This window comes from Microcaecilia unicolor, chromosome 9 (genome assembly GCF_901765095.1).
Source record: "Microcaecilia unicolor chromosome 9, aMicUni1.1, whole genome shotgun sequence".
Taxonomy (NCBI): domain Eukaryota; kingdom Metazoa; phylum Chordata; class Amphibia; order Gymnophiona; family Siphonopidae; genus Microcaecilia; species Microcaecilia unicolor.
This window is the reverse complement of record NC_044039.1, coordinates 123,683,554-123,705,097: the sequence shown is the minus strand read 5'-3', so window position 1 is coordinate 123,705,097 and position 21,544 is coordinate 123,683,554. Positions and strand designations below refer to the sequence as shown.

Below are 21,544 nucleotides of genomic sequence, written 5' to 3'. Positions count from 1 at the left end.
GGGCCCTTCCATGCGCACATGCCCCCTTCCCCCCAACCACACACCAGAAATATTTTCCCGGAGCTATTTTTGAGAACATAAGGTTGTTTTTTTTCACCTACTCCATATCTTCTCTCTCTCCTCTGTGGCGTCTCGGCATCTGTGCTCCTGTCTCTGAACTCCGTCCCTCCCCGATGTCAGTACAGGCGCCCTTGGCACCTGCAGTGATTGATTCTCGCTGCTTGTGCCGGCCCTGCAGGCCTCCATCTGCCATGTCCCGTCCTCCTTGATGTTATTGCCTGTTTTCTGTCTCACGAAACGCAGCAGATGGAAGCCTGTGGGGCCAGCGCAAGCAGTGAGAATGAATCCCTGCAGACGCTGAGGACGCCTGTACCAACACCTGGGAAGGAAGCAGTTCAGAGACCACAGTGCAGATGCCAGGATGCTGTTGAGGAGAGGTGGGAAGAGAGCAGTGTGGCGCTGCAGCTGGTTGGGCCTGAGCCAAGATTGGGTGGGCCTGTGCCCACCCAGGCAGTGGCGTACCAAGGGGGGGTGATGGGGGCGGTCCGCCCCGGGTGCACGTTTTCATGCTCCTGTTCCGGGGCAGAGGGAGCATGAAAATGAAGAGCCGGCAGGCGCGCGGCATCCCCCCCCCCCAGTGGCATGCACCCGGGGGGGGGGGTTCTTTCGCCGGGGGATCGGGGGTTCTTTTGCTGGGGGGGTGTCGCGTTGTTCCGGGGGGCGTTGATCAGATCATTCATCCACGCCACGCGGCCGAGAAGAGGACTTCGGCTGGCAGGGGTTGGGGTCCCCCGCCAGCATGGGTACGCGACGGCGGCAGGGGAAGGTTGGCGGCAGGAAGGGGGGCTCGAGAGGGTCGCGGCAGGGGGGTCGAGGGGTTAGGAACTCGGAGGGGGAGTCTGCAAATCAGAGGGAGGGGGGTCTGCAAATCGGAGGGAGGGAGGGAGTTGGGGTCTGGAACTCATGGAGGGGGGAGAGTGGATCAGCTGTGAGGGTTTTTTTTTCCCTCGGGTTCTCGTCATAATGGGTCCAGTGACGTCAGCCAGGGCTTTGGAGCCTAGCAGACCAAGAAGTCAGACAGAACGTTGGAGGTGAGAATTATTATATAGGATGATTTTATTGAACACAGATTGTTTGTTTGTTTGTTTGTTTGTTTAAATTTTGTTTTGAAACCAGCCATCCACACTTTAGTAGGCACAAGTCCTAGAACTCGGATTCCAGGTACCGGAGGGCTCAGCCCCACCAAACAAACTCCAGAAGCCTGAAGGTGTATTGGCCCTTCCTTCTGCAGGGTACAAGAGCTGCAGGGGGAACAGCGCAGGCCTTGGGGTTACATGTTTCTTCCAATAGATTCTATTTTCAAAATTTACATTGTGAAATCAAAAGTTGTGCACTGTCTATTGTGACCATCCTCCTCATTATTGAAACGTATCAACCCTAGTAATTTCCCACTGTATGGTCTCATGGGGGCCCTTTTACTAAAGCTTAGTGTGTGCTAATGGACATTAGTACACGCAAAACGCTTCACATTCTATTTTATACCTATAGGCCACATGAGAGTGCATACTAATGGGGTCCTTTTACAAAGCCGCACTGAGAAATGGCTCGCAGTAGTGTAGGCACGGGTTTTGGGTGCACGCCAATCCATTTGTTAGCGCGCCTGTAAAAGACCTTTTTTTTTGTCGAAAATGGATGAGCGGCAAAATCAAAATTGCCATGTGTCCATTTTGGGTCTGAGACCTTACCGCCAGCCATTGACCTAACGGTAAAGAATCTGGGCGGTAATGACCTACGCGCATCAATTGCCACTTGGCGCGCAACCGTTACGCATGCACTAAAATAAAAAATATTTTTCAGACGGCCATATGGGCTGCGCACCAAAAATGAAATTACCGCTGTAGTCAGGCGGTATCTTTATTTTGGTGCACGTTGGGCACGTGTAGACACTTATTCGGCTTAGTAAAAGGGCTCCTAATGTCTGTTAGCATGTGCTAAGCTTTAGTAAAAGGGCCTCATAGTTTCTAAATAACAGAATAAGCCAGGGTTTGTTAGAGTGTGGGAGAAGGATTTGGGCGTGTAACTAAAGAGCAGTCTGTGTATACAATAGTTCCAAAATGTTTTATTGTTACTAATCTTATTGAAAATAGATGTGGAGGGGCATTTTCGATATAACATCTAAGTTGACTTTGGAAGTTTTGTGGAAAACATCCAAAAATCCAGTAGCGAACATGGCCATTTTTGAACCTGAAAAAGTCTATCTTTTTTTTTTTAATGGCCATTTGCTAGACATCGTTGTGCTCAGTGCCTTAAAAAAATAAAAATAAAAAAATCCAAGTGAAAAACGTACAAAATCAAGCCATTGGTTTGTAGGAGGAGCCAGCATTCTTAGTACACTGGTCACACAGACATCCCTGGAGAGCAGTGGGGCACCCTAGGGGGCACTGCAGTGGACTTCACATAAAAGATCCCAGGTACACATCTCACCGTTACCCCCTTATATTGTACAGTGAGTCCTTCAAAACCCAACAAAAACCTACTATACCCAATTGTACACCACTACAATAGCCCTTATGCCTGCAGGTGTCATCTATATGTAGGTTCAGTAGGTTTTTGATGAGGTTTGGAGGGCTCACATTTTCCACAACAAGCGTAACAGTTAAGAGTGGATTATGGGCTTGGGTTCTCTTTTCTACAGTGCACTGTACTGACCACTAAGCTACTCTAGGGACCTGCTTGCTGCTCTAATAGGACTGTCCATAACATCTGAAGTTGTCATAGAGCCTGATATGTACTGTTTCTTTTACATATTTGGAAGTTGGGAGGGGGTCAGTGACCATTGGGGGAGTAAGGGGGGGGGTCATGCCTTAATCCCTCCAATGGTCATTTGGGTCAACTTTTTGTGATTTATTCATTACTAGTAAAAAAGCCCCGTTTCTGATGCAAATGAAACGGGGGCTAACAATGTTTTCTTCTGTGTGCATGTGGGAGTGTGTGTGTCCCTGCCCTCTGGCCTCTCTCCCCTCCCCCCTCTGAGTCCTTCACTGTTACAGAGCCAGCGATTTGATTTCGTGCTCTGCTGTTTTCTTTCACTGACTGTGTTACAGAGAGGGCGGGGCAGACACTCACAGGGAAACCGGATATCTCGCCCCCTTCACACTTCCGGCTGGAGGCTTCATAGAACGTTGGTGTTGCCTTTTATATAGAGAGATTATGGGCCTTCAGGATTGAGAAAAATGTAGTCCTTTAATATCACAAAGACCCGACATGGGCCGTGTTTCGGCGTACAACCGCCTGCATCAGGGGTCAATAAACTCCTATCGGTCAACTTGCAAACTATGGCGCAAGAGGTAAGTGAAACAATCGGGGTAGAACTCCCGTTGTTTGAACAGCTCGTCTATATTCAGAAAGACGCCTCCAGTACTGAAAACCGCCAAAAGGCGTGTTTGCAGTTACTTTGGCCTATAGATTATTTATTTTATTATAAGTTCTAATATACTACCTGAAAGCTTGAAAGCAGTGTACGTTCTCCGGTTACTATTACAGGGGATATCCGGGCTGTGGCGAGCAGCATGGAGGCCCAAGCCAGAGCTCCTGTTTGGCAAGTTGCAGATCTCAACCCCAACTCCGCCGGGAATGAGGAACTTTGCATTGAGAGCCATTATAATGGCTAAGAAGGCGATAGTGCATGCATGGTTGTCTCCTGGAGGACCCACAGTTCAGCATTGGCGGGGAGGCATGTTAGAACTTATGCACTATGAACGACTCGAAGTAAATAGTCAGCCTCCCGGAAAAAAAACGGGAGTTCGCACGGAGATGTGCCCCACTGTGGGATACCTTAACGCCTGCAGCGCGGAGGTACTTGTTAAATATGTGACACAGTAGTTAAAAGAAATAAATGGCTGGTTGCTCTGTGGAGTGAGAGTGGGGGGGGGAGGGAGGGAAGGGGGGAGGGGTAAAAGCATAAAAATGGAGATCCACAGAGAGGTAAACTATTATGTGTGTATATAGCAAACTGAGTATGTTTATTGAGCTGTTATTGGAGTGGTTTCAATATTGCTACTGTTGTAACAACCAATAAAAATAATTAAAAAATAAATAAAAAGGCATACCCTACCGATCCAAAAAAAAAAAAAAAGATGCAGATAGTAGTCAGTAATGTTATTGTTGCAGCATGGGATGGAGATTTCCTGAACCTGGAGAAGCTGAGATCTGCCACCCCTGGAGTCCTTATTTCAAAGGCTGGACAGTAATGTGAAGAGATAAGCAGCATTTGTTTACTGCAGTTTGGAATCCCTACATTCAGTGGATTTCCTCTAATTAGGAGTAGACACAAGCATGGAGGTTTTTTTTTTGAAGATTTTGAAAGCACTAATGGATGCAAGGAGTGAGACCACCTTGGAAGTGGGGGATGGGAAGGGGATGAGAAGGAACTGGTTTTCTTGCTAAGTGGATGCTACATGATGGGCTTTGTAATTGGGAAAATCTTGTGGATCAATCTGAAATGTTTTTTGTAAGTACGTTTACTGTTATTTATTTATTTATTTATTACATTTGTACCCCGCGCTTTCCCACACATTGAAGGCTCAATGCGGCTTACTTAGTTAATACAATTACAATAGCAAAGTCTTAGAGGAGAATATTATAAGCAGTGAAAGTGAGGTTTTGAGAATGAGTAAGTTGAGTATGTAAAGGTAAACAAAGGTAGGATAAGCAAAAGGAAGAGAGATAGATGTCTAATGATTGATCCAATACAGACTAAGTTAAAACTTTTCAGCCCTGTGTATGTTGTTCAGTTAGTAATGATGGATTCATGAAACACAGTAGGTTTTGTTCGGAGAAGGATCAGTACAGCATGTACAGCAGTGCCATTTGGGCCTCATTATCAAGAGAAAAACATCCAAAAAGTGTCATAAAACAGCATTTCGACGAATTTCTTCTCAAAATGTCCAAATCCTTATTTTTGAAACCTATTTTGCAGACCTTTATCTCTGTAATTCATCTGCAGTGCATCCAAGTCACAGGAGGGTGTGTCGGGGGGGGGGGGGGAGAGACATTTCAGGGGTGGGCTTAAGGCACTGGACATTTTACAGACATAATGGAACAAAATGAAAATGTCTAGGGCTGAAACTTCAACGTTTTGGTCTAGACCTGTTTTTTTTTTTTAACTAATAAGGCACAAAAAGGTGCCCTAAATGACTACTGCAGGAATCAGGGATGACTCCCCCTTACTCTCCCCCAGATCAATTTGTAGGTAGTGAATGGAGGAGTAGCCCAGTGGTTAGTGCAGTGGACTTTGATCCTGGGGAACTGGGTTCAGTTCCCACTACAGCTCCTTGTGGCTCTAGGCAAGTCACTTAACTCTCCATTGCCCGTGGTACAAAATAAGTACCTGAATATGTAAACCGCTTTGAATGTAGGTGCAAAAACCTCAGAAAGGCGGTATATCAAGTCCCCTTTCCCTATTTGAGGTTCTAAATGGAATGTTGCTACTATTGAGATTCTGTTGCTACTATTTGAGATTCTACATGGAATGTTGCTATTCCGCTAGCAACATTCCATGTAGAAGCCTGCAACATGACCGCGCAGGCTTCTGTTTCTGTGAGTCTGATGTCCTGCACGTACATGCAAGACGTCAGACTCACAGAAACAGAAGCCTGCGCGGCCGCATTGGTGATCTGCAAGGGCAGGCCTCTACATGGAATGTTCCTAGTGGAGGAGTAGCCTAGTGGTTAGTGCAGTGGACTTTGATTCTGGGGAACTGGGTTCAATTCCCACTACAGCTCCTTGTGACTCTAGGCAAGTCACTTAACCCTCCATTGCCCCAGGTACAATTAAGTACCTATGTAAACTATGTTTTGAACGTATGTGTAAAAACAACAGAAAGGTATATCAAGTCCCATTCCCTTTCCCCTTTCATTGTACGCAAGTAGATCTCATGCATATTCATTGAGGAAATCTTGAAAAGCTTTCTTCCCAAGGGAGGTATTCCGTAATTTGGTGCAATCACTTGTATTGAGTCATTTGGACTATTGCAATTCCATCTGTGCCGGATGTAAAGCCCAAATTATTAAGAGACTCCAGACAGCCCAAAATACTGCAGCCAGACTCATATTTGGAAAAGGGAAATATGAAAGCACCAGACACCTTAGGAAAAAATTACACTGGCTCCCACTAACAGACCGAATTACATTCAAAATCTGCACCCTGGCTCATAAAATCATCCACGGAGAGGCCCCGATTTATATGTCAGACCTTATAGACCTACCAGCAAGAAGCACAAAAAGTTCTTCACGTACTTTCTTAAACCTCCAATACCCTAACTGTAAGGGACTTAAATAAGAATCATTATATGCATCCAGCTTCTCCTACATCTGCGCGCAACGTTGGAATGTACTAATGAATGCCTTAAAAACAACACACAATCTGACAGCCTTCCGGAGGTCACTGAAAACTAACTTATTCAATGAGACTTATAATAAGAATCCTTCATAACAGACTCATTATCACATCTGTATTAGAACTAATCAACATTGAACTCCTTAATTTGGTTACTTTAATCATACTGTTATTATTTAATGCTATACTTTATCCTACATTTTGCATATCTGATATGTATTAACTATTTCCTTACTTCTAATTTTCTTGATATCTTATGTACCTTTATTGAAACTTGCGGCATAATGTAAGCCGCATTGAGCCTGCAAAGAGGTGGGAAAATGTGGGATACAAATGCAGCAAATAAATAAATAAACTGGGCTGTTGCCCATCTAGAGGGTAATTTTGGAACAGTTGCCTAACTAGCGCAGCCACTGCCCATTTGCAAAGGGAAAGTAAATGCATAGTACTCCTTTAGCCAACTGTCACTCATACACACATGTGCATCCAATTTTGAGAAAAGTTATGTGTATACTACTAACCTACAAAAGCACTCAATCTGCAGCCCCTCACTACCTCTCTACCCTCATCTCCCCTTACGCTCCTACCCGTAACCTCCGCTCACAGGACAAATCCCTCCTCTCAGTACCCTTCTCCACCACCACCAACTCCAGGCTCCGCCCTTTCTGCCTCACCACCCTACTACTACTACTACTACTATTTAGCATTTCTATAGCGCTACAAAGCATACGCAGCGCTGCACAAACACCCTCACCCTATGCTTGGAATAAACTCCCTGTGCCCATACGCCAAGCCCCCTTTTGTCCTTTAGATTGTAAGCTCCTTTGAGCAGGGACTGTCCTTCTTTGTTAATTGTACAGCGCTGCGCAACCCTGGTAGCGCTTTAGAAATGTTAAATAGTAGTAGTAGTAGTATACCACTGAAAATCCAAACCTCACTCCAACTCCAACCTGGGAGTGCCTCTTACCACAGGTAAAAATATGCGCAAAGTGGCATTACCCAAATACTTTTACCAGCCTAAATAATAAACCATAAAGCCCACATATAAACTGCTGTTTTATGTGTGCAAATGCCTTTGAAGACTATCCCCTTGTTCTCAGGAGGTACTGTGAAAAATGTAGGTTTCCCCTGTTCTTGATTAGCGAGAAACCGCTGGGCACCATATAGAAAAGCCTAATCCACCAACCTAGTTTAACAAGCTCTGTACTCTCTCGGCCTCTCTGGGAAAGAGTTAAGAGAGGTGCTGGTGATGTCATTGCCTAAGCTTCTTTGAAGGGCAGGCTCTGAAATGTGATCCCTGCTTTTCACCCTTTAAGGAACAGCGAGAAAGAGGAAGAATGGGAAACTGTTGAATGGGGAGAGAGGAAACGCTCTCATCTCTTTTCTGAGAGCGGGATAAAATGGCACAGCAGCATTTCTAAGCTCGGATCTGCAGGGAATGTAGAAGACTAAGAGGTCAGTGTTTTCTTCTAAGTTTCCCTATGGTGTGTGCAGTTAGGAGGAGGGGGAGATGATCTCTGCTTTGTGCACTGAATGATGAATTTCGCGGGATATATTGTTTTCAAGCAGAGAGCCGGGTGCTCTACCTGCAAAGGAATCAGGAGCTCTGCACTGACTGAGCTGTCCTCCTAAGTTTGGGAGGACTGCTGCTAGGGGTCAGCCCTCTGAGCAGTGAAAATGGCAGTGTGATGGCTTCTTTCTTTCTCTGCTCACCTGTTACGTTGAAAGGGATTCGTGTTACTGCCCAGGGAGAGGGAGGTCAGCCAGCCAGCCAACCGCGTTTGAGGGACACCCTTTGGTTACAATGCATTGAACCAGATAAGTCTTTTCGCAGAGCAGGTCGGGTTTTTTTTTTAACTCGAGTACCCCAGCAACAGCAAACTAGTCTAACAAAAGTCTTGATCATCAGCTCGTTTGCTGGTTCAAGCGGATATATTTGTGTGGTAGAGAGGAGGGAGCAATGATAGGCAATAAGCGCTGCTGCTCTCCTGGAGCTGGCTAGAGTGCAGAGGGTCGGGGGGGAGGGGGCGGTTTGACAATGATCTGGTTGGGGCGGAGGAAGGGTGCAAACAGGGCAACTGTCCTCAGTTTCCACCATGCTAGAGAAGAAGACCCCCCAAGCCCACCTGAAGCCGTAGAGCCTGTGGGTGGGCCAGGGAGGGAAGGGGGGGGGGGGGGGTCTCTCCCAAATTTCTGCCTTATGCTCCAGCTGCATGTTTATTACCAGACCGACTCGATTCGTCCTATCCTAGGAACATCCTCCTTGTCTTGACTAATTAGGACTTCATTATGTGCTAGGTTTAAAGACTACCTGGGGGGGGGGGGGAGGGAGGAAAGAGAAAACACTGCTATAAATTGTCTAGCTCTTGGCTCTTCAAAGCTCTCCCAACTCCAGCTGGTATTACTTTTGCGTGGTAAAAGGATGCATGAATACTTTTTTGCATTTTGAATTATGAGTGATAGCTAAGGCAGGGGTAGTAAAATCAAGAGCAGCTCCTGGACTCGCTGCAGCTTCACGATTGCATCCTGATCGCGGGGGGGGGGGGGGGGGGGGGGGGTGAATCGTCCCGTTTGCTGCTGTGATTAAAAACCTCCAGCAATGCAAGAGAGCCACATGGCTGCATTGGAAGCTACTGCTTGTGTGAAGTCATTAAGTCATTACCTTCATGCTTTCGCTTTTATTTCTAATCGAAGCAAAAATTCAGCAATTTAATAATTCTTGTGGCAGAAAAGTTTTTTTTTTTAAAGGTCTATCTTCTATTCCCCCAGTCAACTGCTCTCAGATCCCAGACACCTCTTCCACTGTCTGCCATCCATCCTTTGTCAGTCTGCTTTGCTTGCTCCCTGTGCAAGACATCCCTTAAATTCTCTATGGTTTCCCGCTGATTGACTTGGTGGGACTGGGAGCCTGGAAGGGACAGAAAGCCCCCAATATTTTGCCTTCTCTCCAAGGGCAGAGCTGCCAGGTTAGCCAGTTCCAGGACTGAGACTATAATTTTGTCCGGTCCTGGTTTTGAACTTACATCCCAAAGCAGTGTATCAGGGCTGCAGGTCCCATACTGCAGCTGGATAGGGCTGCCAGAAATCCAGGACGGACTTAAATCTCTCTTCTGGAACTGGGTAATTTGGCAGATTTGAAAAAGTCTGATGTTGCTTTGTAGCAGAATACATACACATAAATACAGTTCTCCTGTAATGCTTTTGGAGGCAGTGTTAGCTATTACTGAACCAAACCAGATGTTATGTCTATATAAGCTTTTGAAGCCTTAGAGGTCCCTTCTCCAAATGCTTCAGCAAGCAGTTATTGGGTAGGTAGATTTTATATTAAATGAACCTCACATATAATTAATAGTGTGCATGTATTTACTAAGGATAAAACTCAAAAATCAGTACGTAGGTGTTAATCATGTTCATTTTGGGTAATAGATCTGGTAACCTAATGGTGGATTTTTGGAATCAGGTTTGGACTTCTGGAACTGAGCAGTGGAGGAGGGGGAGGAGGACATCTGTATCACTTGCTGACCAACCAGGGGTTGATATTCAACAGGGTTTAAGAGGGCAGTGGAAGATCCTGCCTGCTTACACCTTGCTCAGTATGCCGTCCCTGGATATTCAGCATCACTGAACCGCATGGCACTATTTAATATGCTCTCCGATCATGCGCAGTACTGTGCGGTTAGTGCCATGCTCCGTGCTGGTGCCCACAAAGCTAACTGCACAAAAGGCAATGCATTTTACAAACCATTATAAAACAACAGTATTTTATTGGAAGCCATTGGAACTTAGGGAGAGTGGGCATAGCACGTTGTTCTCAGACCTGAACACCTGTTACCAATCTGGCTGCTGACATAGTCTTTTCTAAAACACCTCCAGGAGTGCCACTGTTGATTTACCGGAGCAGCCATTTTACAAATATATATTTTGAAGAAAACAGTGTCACAGACTCAGCAGCTTCCATGGGGAAGCGTAGCCTAATGGTTAGTGCAGTGGGCTGGGGAACTGGGTTCAATTCCCACTGCAGCTCCTTGTGACCCAACCCTCCATTGCCCCAGGTACAAAAAAACCCACCTTTGATTGTGAGCCCCCTAGGGACGGAAAAAGTACCTGCATATAGGGCTAGATTCTGTATATGACACCTAAAAAAGAAAACCTAAACACAGTGCTATTCTATAAACCTCACCTAATGTTAGGCACAGTTTATAGAATACCTGTAGCAGGCATCCCGCAACTAAAATTTAGGTGCAGGCATTTATGCCAACTAAATGCACACGTCTTATTTAGGCGCAGATTGGGAATATTCTGTAACAGTGCGCATACATTTTCAGAACACCCACGACATGCCCATTCACCTCCCATGACCACGCCCCCTTTTGAGATCCATGCAATCTGATTTATGCATATCACTTTATAACAGTGGTTCTCAACAGGTGTGTTGTGACGTACCCGGGAGATGTGTAGCCAGGCCGATAGAGCAGCAGGGATTTTTGTTTTTAACTTCATGGCATAACTGACACTCTCTTCTCCCCCACTCCCATGCAATCAGCGTTGCTCCCTCTTCTTTATTCAAACTCCCCCCTCTGAGTCCAGCACCACTTTCTCTTCTTTCCTCAACCCCCCCCCCCCCCGAGTCCAGCATTGCCTTCTCTTCTCCCTCCCCTCCCCATCAAACCTGCTTCTGTAGCAGGCCCTGTAGTGATAACAGGCTGCATGAGCAGGCGCTGGATCCTTCCCTCTACTGCATCCCATCCTCACATACACAGGAATTTGTGTCGGGGACGGTGTGCCGGCTCAGGCATCCTATTATCACTGCAGGGGCTGCTATAGAAGCAGGTTTGACAGGATGGGGAGGGAGAAGAGAAAGCGATGCTGGACTTGAAAAGGTAGAGGGAGGGGGGTTGAAGGAAGAAGAAGGTGCTGGACTCAGGATGGGGGCTGAGGGAAAAAGAGAGAGCAGTACTGGACTCAAGGAAGGGCTGGGAAAAACAGTGATGTTGGACTCAATGAGGAGGGGCTGAGAGAAAAAGAGAAATTGGTGCTGGATTCACAGTGGGGGCTGAGGGAAAAATGGGAGTGGTGCTGGATTCAGGAGTCAGCTGAGGGATAAAGAGAAAGTGGTGCTGGACTCACGGGGGGACAGAGGGATAAAGAGGGAGAGTTGCTGAACTCATTGGGAGGCTGAGGAGACAAGGCGGAGAGTTGCTGGACTCATGGGGGGCTGAGGGAAGAAGGAGAGGTTCTGGACTCAAGGGGGAGAGGCTTAGGGAAGAACAGAGAAAGGTCCTGGATTCATAGGGGAGAAGGGAGATGTACTGAACCCATAAGGGGGGGGGGGGTGAGAGGGAGGGAAGGGGACTGATGCTGGACCTGCAGATGTAGAGGGATAGGAGAGAAGCTAGGCTATGGGTGAGGGAACCAGGGAGAGAGGAGGAAGATGGCAGACCATTGGGGGGGGGGGGTGCTAGGCAGAGGGGGAGATGATAGACCAGAGGAGGTGGAAGAGAATGAGTAAGAAAAGGGGAAAGATTCCAGACCCTCAGGAGATTCAGGTACACAAATCCTGATGCTGTACTCCTTTCCGGGTTGTGTAGGCGGTAAACCACACTTAGCAGGCTTTCACTTTTGCTGTGCAGTTTGTCATATACACAACCTAGGAAGGTGCATAGCATTGAGATATGTGTAACCGCATCTCTTGGCACCAGGTTGAGTTTCCTGAGTAGGCTGTCCGAGCCGCTGTCCTGCTGAACACGGAAGCTGCACTTTTGTTGAGGGGTGGGAAAGGGAGAGAGAGAGAAGGGACAGGGAGCTGCTGGACCATAAGGGGGAATATGAGAGAGAGGGGACATGAAGTTGCTGCAGCATAGGGGTGGAGGGGAAGGGAGAGGGGACAGGGATTTGTTGGACCATAATGGGGAAAGGGGGAAAAAGAGAAGACAGGGAGTTGCTGAACCATAAAGGTGAAAGGAGAGAGAGGGGACAGGAAGTTCCTGTCCATGGAAGGACAGAAAAGAGAGAAAGGAAATATATCAGAGACAGATATAGTGAGGGAATAGAAAAAGATAAGAGGAATGCGGAGAAAGGACAAATGGACTGCACTCACTGGAAAGAGAGCAGAAGACAGACAGGAAAACAGAAAAAAAGAAAATGGAACCAACATGCTTGAAAACATAAAGTACCCAGACAAAGGTAGAAAAAAGTGTTTTGTTTTTGAATTTATTTGTGTAATATATTCGCTTTGGGAAATGTGCATCAATCAGTACAAGAGTAATTGCATTTCTGGTTTTATTTCTTCTGTGTTGTGGTACACACCTAGTTTGACTTCTTGGGTTTCCCAGTTCAGTTTTTGTCTTTATATTTCTAATTTGTGATCCCTTGTTCCATATTTGGTGTGTGACTGAGCTGTAGTTTCTATGTAGAACTCTGTAGCAGTCTCATTTGTTCTGTTTTACTAGTAGTAGGTGTATTGGTATTCTAGGGCCCCATGTAGTATTTGTAGTGCTGCCTGTCCTTAAGTAGGGTTCTTTTTGTTTAAATCATGGGAATCAATGCTACTGTTGTATGGTAGATTTGCTACATGGATGTTGTGTTAGGGTTTTTTTTCAGGTTTTGTGTTATTTTCACAATGTGCCTGGCAGTGGAACGACATATTTAGCTATTACTGAGATAACATGAGAATTGGAATTTTTCATATATATTTTTTATTTTTGTATGGTAACTTCCATGGAGAAAATGTGTTCTTATGATCTGCATCTATTGTTGGGGTGGAGATGGGGTTTTAGTGGATGCAGAACATGTTTACATTTAATATATAAGAACTGGCATTCTTTATCAGACCAAAGGTCCGTGAGGGTCATGTACGCAGTGTGTCACAGATGTGAGCGTCGTCCATCAAGTGTGTCCTGACTGAATAAAGTTTGAGAACCACAGCTTTTTTCAATAAAATTCTTGGACTCAAAAAAAGAAAACCACTGCTTTGTAGAATATGCTTAGCTAGCTATGTGCATAATTAGTGCCAATTAATACAGATACTTGCTTGTTAACATCCAATTATCAGTGCTGATTGGCTTGGTACCCAATTAATTTACTTTCGCAAATCAGTTACGCATGCTGATTTGCGTATGGAACTTTAGTCGTTGTTTATTGAATTTTGGGGATAATGTGTACGTCGAGTAGTACTATAGAAATGATAAGTAGCAGTCAGGGCCAGCCCAAGGCAAGATGCTACTGTAACGTGCCGCTCCCCCCCCCCCCCCCCCCCCCCCCCCCCCCGGGGCCGAGATGCCACTCTTCTTCCCTTCATGGCATTTTACTTCATGGTGACGTTCCAAACCCAGCAGCAGCAGTGACTCCCATGGGCTGCCCTGCCACCACCAGCACCTGCCTCTTCCCTTTACTGCAGCTGCCTGAGCAAAACAGGAAGTTACTTCAGGCAGCTGCAGTAAAGGAAAGAGGCGGGTACCGGTGGCGGCAGGGCAGTGTATGGGAATCGCTGCCGGCCTGCCGCTGCCAGGTTTGGAATGTCACTTTGAGGTAAAATGCCATGAAGGGGGAGATGCCGCCCCTCCGAGGTGCCGCTCCTGATGAGTGCCGCCTCAGGCCCCCGCCTCAGTTGGCCTAATGGTGCCGCCCCTGGTAGTAGTAGTAGCTGTCAGCATTTACACACTGAAATGTTTATTTTTAGCTGCCACTTAAGTGTTGATGCTTCCTCTTGTAGCTGCCCCATTTTACAAATCATTTGTAAGTGATGCCAATGAAGCAGTGAGGCTGCATTTTTAACATAGTTTCACTTTAGAGGCAGAAATAAACTACAGTATATGGGATTAAGAAGAATGACTCCCTTAATCCCTCATGTAAAGCTCTGGCTGAAACAAGCACTTTTTAACACCTATGCACATCTTTGAGCTGGTATAAAACCTAATGTGGAACGTTTTCCCCAATGCATGTATATTTTAATCCCACCCAAACTATGCATCTTGAAATCTCTGCATGGTGTGGAACTCCACGTGTACGTAGCAGCTTTCTTACATCAGTTCTTATACGTGTGTGTGGAATACATGTGCAAATGCCACTATTTATATGTGGATATGTTTCCAAATAAATTTAATTTAGTCATTTACAATGGAGCACCGTTAATACACGTACCATTAAAGCGCCCGATTGTTTTAGACGTGGTAATAGCCTGCTTCCCAAAATCATAAAATTAATGTGTGGTACTCGATAATACGCGGTAGGCTGTACTGGAAATGACCTGGCGGTAGCTACAACAAACTTCCTTGACTTAGAAATGAAGCAAAGAAACGTCTTTGACGCTATAATATTTCATTATTGTTCCAGTAATAAGCGTACCGATAGTACGCGGTTAGCCATGCCTCCTGAACACCGTGTACTAACAGTGATCCACTGTATATTCCCTTGACCCAAACAGTTCTACGTAGTGAATAAAAAGAATGTACATCATTCCAGCAATATATCATAAAAACACTTTAGCCCAGTGGTTTCCTCCCCACCCCCCCAGGGCACCCTTCATGTCCAAGCAGTTTTTCATGGCGGCACCCCCCCCCCCCCCCCCCCCCGGGCACACAGGTCTCCGCCCTCCCCTTCCTCCCTCAGCCATACAGGTCTCCATCGTTTTCTCTATACAAATATAACAGTGCTACGGTGTCCCTCTAACCAGCCCCTCCAAATGATACACTGATTAAGATTTATAGCAAATTACTACTCTACCTATGAAAAGTTATTCCGTTATTATACTTCCTCTTTGTACATCTGGATGCTGTATAAGCCAGCATGTTTAAAAATATAAGTGAGATTAAATAAAAAAAATGCTACCAACAAAGAATGACAACTTGGATGCAACTACTCATAGGTTTGCTTGCTTTGTTTTGAATGGAAAGGGAAAAAGAGACTCACCTATTGGCGTCAACTTTTTGACTTCATCCCTTCTCCTGTTTTCAACCAACCTTCTTGGCAGTCGCCTCTGCGAGACCTGAAGGCCGTCTGCTCCCTGTCCCCAGTGGCCGTGACATTTATAAAAAAAAAAAAAGCGCGGGGCCGCAGCAGCCTTCAGGCATGCGCTGTCAGCTCTGCTGGTCCTCTGCCCCCAGTGACGTCAACTTCCAGTTCCGGGGACAGAGGAGCAACAGAACTGACAGTACATGCTTGAAGGCTGCTGCAGCCCTGAGCTTGTTTTTTTTTTTTTTTTTTTTTTCTGCTGTTGCTCTTCAGTAGCAGTTTGGGCGGGAGGGAGACTTAAAAAGAGCCGGCCCTAGGACTGATCCCTGCGGTACTCCACTGATGACATCCTTTTCTTCAGAGCAAGCTCCCTTTACCACTACCCTCTGTCTCCTACCATTCAACCAATTTTTAACCCAATCAGTTACTCTAGGTCCCATACCGAGGGCACACAATTTATTTATCAGTTGCCTGTGTAGAACCGTGTCAAAGGCTTTGCTGAAATCCAAGTATACCACATCAAGCACCCCTCCCACATCCAACTGTTTGGTCACCCAGTCGAAGAAGACTTATTCGTCTGACACGATCAATGTCTGTATTAAGGGGATATCTGTGGCTTCTCAAAAAGAATCTGGGAAATAAAACAAAAGAAAAAAAACATTATCAATGTGGACTACTGCTAACCTCTATTCTCTTGTTCAGTATCCATGTCTGTTTTATCATTCCCACCTTAAGTAGTTTCCTTATTTGTCCTGTTTGTCTGTACTGATAGTCCCTGCTCCACAGAGCTTACAATCTTTTCATGTTCAAGTGTACAGCGCTGCGTATGTCCAGTAGCGCTACAGAAATTATAAGTAGTAGTAGTAGGTCGAGATTTGCCGCGGCACCCCAGACAGTTCACTGTGGCGCAGCAGGGTGCCATGGCGTACATTTTGGGAAATGCTGAATTAGCCTATAGTCCGCAGAAGAAATAAAATGGTAACACAGTATCGGTGATTACAAGGTGATCATCCAAGATGTAATTGCTGACAACAAATCAAAAATATTGTTCCAGAGAGTCAAAAATTTAGGTTAAACTCTCTCCAAAAAAAGTTCTCATATAACCAAGTTTTTACTAACCTTCTAGATATTAAACAATCAGAGATATTTCTGATATCTGAAGGCAGAGTTCTACAACTCTGGACCTTTCCCTTGTATAGTTCTGTTGCTAGTTCAAGTGACACAGAGATCGATGCTCAAAAATCTCTGTTAACATTTGCATGCATGTGTAGCCACCGCTGACCTTAATGACCTTGGAACAATGATCCATGCTCGAAGTTAATCACGTGCAAATGAGATACGTGGAAAGTCTATGTGCCGCTTGGTAGAGAAAGTGCCTAACTCATGCGCAGAAGGGTCTTGCTTAGCAAGACGGGCACCCAACTACAAATTAGTGCCGATTAGTTCCAATTAACACCCTATTATTGGCACTAATTGAATTGTGAGCCAATTTAGTTGGGCGCACACCTTGAATCGGTGGCCAATTTTCAGCACCCAATTTTGGGCACTATGTATAGAATCTGGGGGATTGTGAGCTAACCGACTATTGTACAGTTAATGTGAGAGCACTTAACACCTCCCAAATAAGAGACAGTAAGTGCCCCTGCATTAATTCTCTGCAGGTACTGCACGCTAATGGAAACATTAGTCCATGACATATGATAAAAAAATAGAGGGAACACCCCAAAAGGTGCCATGTTAAATCTAGGCTTAGCACGTGGTAAAATCCTGCGATTAAGCCCAGATTCTAGCGCTCTTTAGTAAATGTACCCCTTAATCCTCCATTGCCCTCTGACAACAGGAAAAAAACCTACTGTACTCAAGTGTAACCAGGGCTTTTTTTGAGGGGGTACTTGGGGGTACTGAGTACCGGCACCTTTCCCATTGTCTGCTAAAATTGACCCAAGGACCCCAAGTTTTAATGAAAGAGCTCAGGCTCTACACACCAATTCTCCCTTGTCATAGGTTCTGTGACTGGTTGCAGGGGGCCTGGCTATTGTGGGGTGGGTCCCTCAGTGATCACCCCACCCTTGAAGGGTGGCCTAGCATTTGAGTACCAGCACCTTTTTGCTAGAAAATATGCACTGAGTGTAACTCACCCTGAGCTGCAACTGAAAAAGGTGTCCTCACTGCCCCGTGATGGGACATACACCCCATCACCAGTGTTGCATGAACATTTCCAATAAACAGAACTCCACAACCACATAACCTGAAAATTATTTTTTTTTCCTTTTCTACAGTGGTGCAATGCAGAATTTTGACAACACAAAGCCCAGATAGGGATATTATAACTTAGTTGGGTTTTGGGGTTGGCCAAGTTGAAAAGCCTCTTTGCAACAGACGAATTATAAAGGCTCTCTGTAGGACTGGTTTTGACCGTAAGCAGACTAGGTGGTCACTTAGGGCAGTAGTTTCTGAGGGATGGCAAAGAGCAGCTGCAGGCAAAAATATTTTTTTTAAAAAAAGGTCCCGATAGCCATACAAACTCGGAGAACCATCAACTAACTAACTAACTAACATTTTTAAAGCGCTACATCAACTGATACTTTTAACTGCAAGCGTGGTGGGACATTTTCAAAGTATTCCATTTACACAGGCTTTTGAAAATTGCTTTCATTATGTATATATATCCACTAGACTAAATTATTGTAATATTGCTTACTTAGGCTGTTCCCGTGCTAAAATGAAAAAACTTCAATCTATTCAAAATACAGCTATCAGACTGCTTTGCCATGCCCGACAATCTGACCATGTTTCTCTTCTGTTCTCCTCTGTTCCAAAGCCTGTGGAACAACAAATAATATTTAACCTACTGACTCTTGCCTTAGTGCTTATAGGATGATTTTCCTCCCCCCCCCCCCCCCCCCCCCCTCCCAATTTGGCTTGGCTTCCCTCACTATCCCCTATTTACCTGTTCGTCTCCTTACCTCTGTAAATGACCACCGCTTAGTCCTTCCTGGCTCTAGATTCGCCCAACTTGAAACTAGTCAACATCGTGCTTTTACATTACAGCCCCTTCTCTGGAAACTCTCTGCCTTTAGACCTTTGTGCTGAATTGTCATTCAGAAACTTCGAAACCTTCAGCTCCGTCTAAATTATCACTTCCAAGTGCTTGATTAGCCCCTCACCACAGTCCAAACAATACTGTACCATGAATGTTACTCATCCTCATGTTTCCCCTTTGAAGCTCCTCTGTCATTAAAGTTATATGTGCTACTCTTTCCTGTCTCCATTGTAGTTCTTTTCCTGCTTTGGAATCTTCTTGTTACTTTTGATTGTAAATCACCTAGATCTGTGAGTTAGCCCAGGCAGTATAAATAAACTATATCCAAAACAAAGTTCAATATTTAAAAGTGTGAAGGGCAATTCTATAAAGGGCACCAATTGCATGCGCCAATTTATAGAATAGGTGCACTTCTGTACGTGAATGACATCACACTTTGGCATTTATGTGTTTATGTGCTAGGTGTTATTCTATAGAATGGAAATACTAGTTGCATGGGGCTAGATTCTATATATGGTGCCTGAAAATTCTACGTGTAAAAAAAATACACCAAGACATATTCTCTAAATCATGCCTATATTTTATAGAATAGGCTTAAATTTCTGTGCGATATATAGAATACGCCAAGCAGTGGCGCAGCTAAGTGGGGCATTGAGGGCTGGGCCCCCATAGACCCCCTGCAGACCACCCTCTCGACCCCCCCTCCTGCCACCAACCCTTCCCTGCTGCCGCCGTCGCCGTGGGCTACCTTTGCTGGCAGGGGACCCCAACCCCCGCCAGCCGAGGTCCTCTTCTTCCCGCGCAAGGCTTCGTTCTGTTTCTGATAACGTACAGGACGTCAGAAACCAAACGAAGCCTTGCGCGGGAAGAAGAGGATCTCGGCTGGCGGGGATTGGGGTCTCCCACCAGCAAAGGTAGGTGGCGGAGGGAGGGGGGGGGTTGAGAGGGTCGGCGGCGGGAAGGGGGGTTGAGAGGGTCGGCGGCAGGGGGGGTCAAAGGTGGTGGTGGTGGCGGGGGGGGGGGATCGACAATGGCGGGGGGGTCAGCGGCGCCGGGGGAGGGCTAAAATGTGCCCCCTCACCTCGGGCTCTGGACCCCCCTCCTGCCGAAGTCTGGCTACGCCCCTGACATCAAGTGCCTCTCTATGTGACTAAATTTAGTTGTGGCCATTTGTGCCATGTTTTATTAGTTGCAAATCCTGATACCTAAATTAGGTGCAGAGAGTGTGTACTCTATAACAACACTCATAGATTTTAGAAACTCCCACACACCGCCCATGGCCACGCCCCTTTTTCAACTATGCAACTTAGAATTTAAGTGCACCACGTTACAGAATACATTGATGGGCCAATGATCAGAAGCAAACACAGGCGCTAGAGGCTGTTAGCGCCATACTAACGCCTGCATTTCCTACCGCCCCATGATCAGTGCCCCCGAGCGCATGAGAAAACGCGCTTACGGGCTCTGAATGCAACTAGCATTCAAGTTCATGCAAAACAGGGCTAAACCTATTCATCCCCTATGCCAACTCGGAGCATTAAGGTTTTCAGACTATTGGGGAATAATGCATTTGCATTCTAGCAGGCCCCTATTCCCCCCAATGCAGCAGCCCCTGCAAGAATGCCGAGCTGACCCAACCGGATGCCCCTCGGATGTTCCTGGTGGCCCAGTGTGCCGCAGGTGAATTCCTTCCCCCCACCTGGTCGCCTAGCGGTCCTTTCCCACCCCCCCTACCTTAAAGTTGGAGGAGGGAGGTGGCCTCCCTCCTCTTCTATCGGCTCAAGCACAATCCTCCCGCACTTCTACCCCATGATCAGTGAGAATTACGTGCTTAAATTTGCATGCAATTATCTCTGATCATAGGTCCAGTATAGCCCCACGCTGTTCCAGCACTATTTTTAGAGCGCTGTTTGGAACAGCGTGAGGCTTTTGATCATCTGCCCATTAGTGAGTTGTGCATATAAATCTTAATGTCAATTAGTGCTGATAATTGTTTGTTAACATCCAATTGGCAGCTAGTTAAACAATTAAGTTACACGCACCGTTATAGATTACGCTTACATTTCCACGCAGAAATTAAGGCACAATGTATAGAATCCCGGGGATGGTGTATTATAGCAAATTGCTGTACCAGTGGGCAGAGCATGAGCATGTCATGGGTGTTCCACCTAGCCATGCATGCACCTTATAGAATAGCGTCAGATGTGCACATTGCAAGGGGCACTTAGGTGCACCAGCCAATGCCTCCCATTGACCTGGTGTAAGCTGTCATGCCTATATTTTGGTGTGCCAAAACAGCTTTACACTACTATTCTATAATGGGTTAGGCACACCTTAACACCATTATAGAATTGTCACTAAGCACACTTCTTTGTCGCACCTACATGTAGGCACTGCTTAATAGAATTGCCCCCTTTACCCCCGGATTCTATATAGTGTGTCTAGCATTCCGCACTGAAATCCAAGCGTAGTCTGTAACAACATTCGTAACTTAATTGGCTTAACAAGCCAATCAGCCTAGTGGTTAGTGCAGCGGACTTTGATCCAGGGGAACTGGGTTTGATTCCTACTGCAGCTCCTTGTGACTCTGGGTAAGTCAACCCTCCATTGCCCCAGGTACAAATAAGTACCTGTATATACTATGTAAACTGCTTTGAATGTAGTTGCAAAAACCACAGAAAGGCGGTATATCAAGTCCCATTTCCCTTTCCCTTTCCTTTAACAAGCAATAATGAGCAGTAATTGACAATAGTATTTACATGCATAACTTGCCAAGCGTATTCTGTAACGCACTGCGCCTAAATTCGAATGCATGTAGGCAAAAAGGGGCATGGTTGTGGACGTTCCAAAATTTACGCACAAAGTTATAAAATATGGCCCAATGTGCCTAAATCTACATGCCGGGAGTTATGCCATGTTTTCATTGGTGTAAGTGGAGGTGCATAGTTATAGGGGCTAGGATATCAATAAGCATATTCTATATACCCCACCTAAATATAGACATCCCTTATAGAATACACTTAGGCAGAAACTTTTTTCACAACAGATTTTCTAGGCGCCATATATAGAATCTGGCTCTTAATGTCCCATTATGCATTTTTACAGGATTGTTCTGGTAGGGGAAGTGCTGAGGTGGTGATAATTCATGACTCTTGA

The 21,544-nt window shown here is 45.7% G+C and overlaps 1 protein-coding gene across 1 annotated transcript in view; it reads left to right on the top strand.

Moving 5' to 3' along the window:
* Positions 1-8,191: 8,191 nt before the first annotated feature.
* PLEKHH1 (pleckstrin homology, MyTH4 and FERM domain containing H1) overlaps positions 8,192-21,544 on the top strand; it is a 274,731-nt gene continuing 261,378 nt past the window's right edge. Inside the window, exon 1 of the mRNA XM_030215194.1 lies at positions 8,192-8,235. The gene's annotated coding sequence lies outside the window, so the exon portion shown is untranslated. The remainder of the gene's footprint in view (positions 8,236-21,544) is intronic.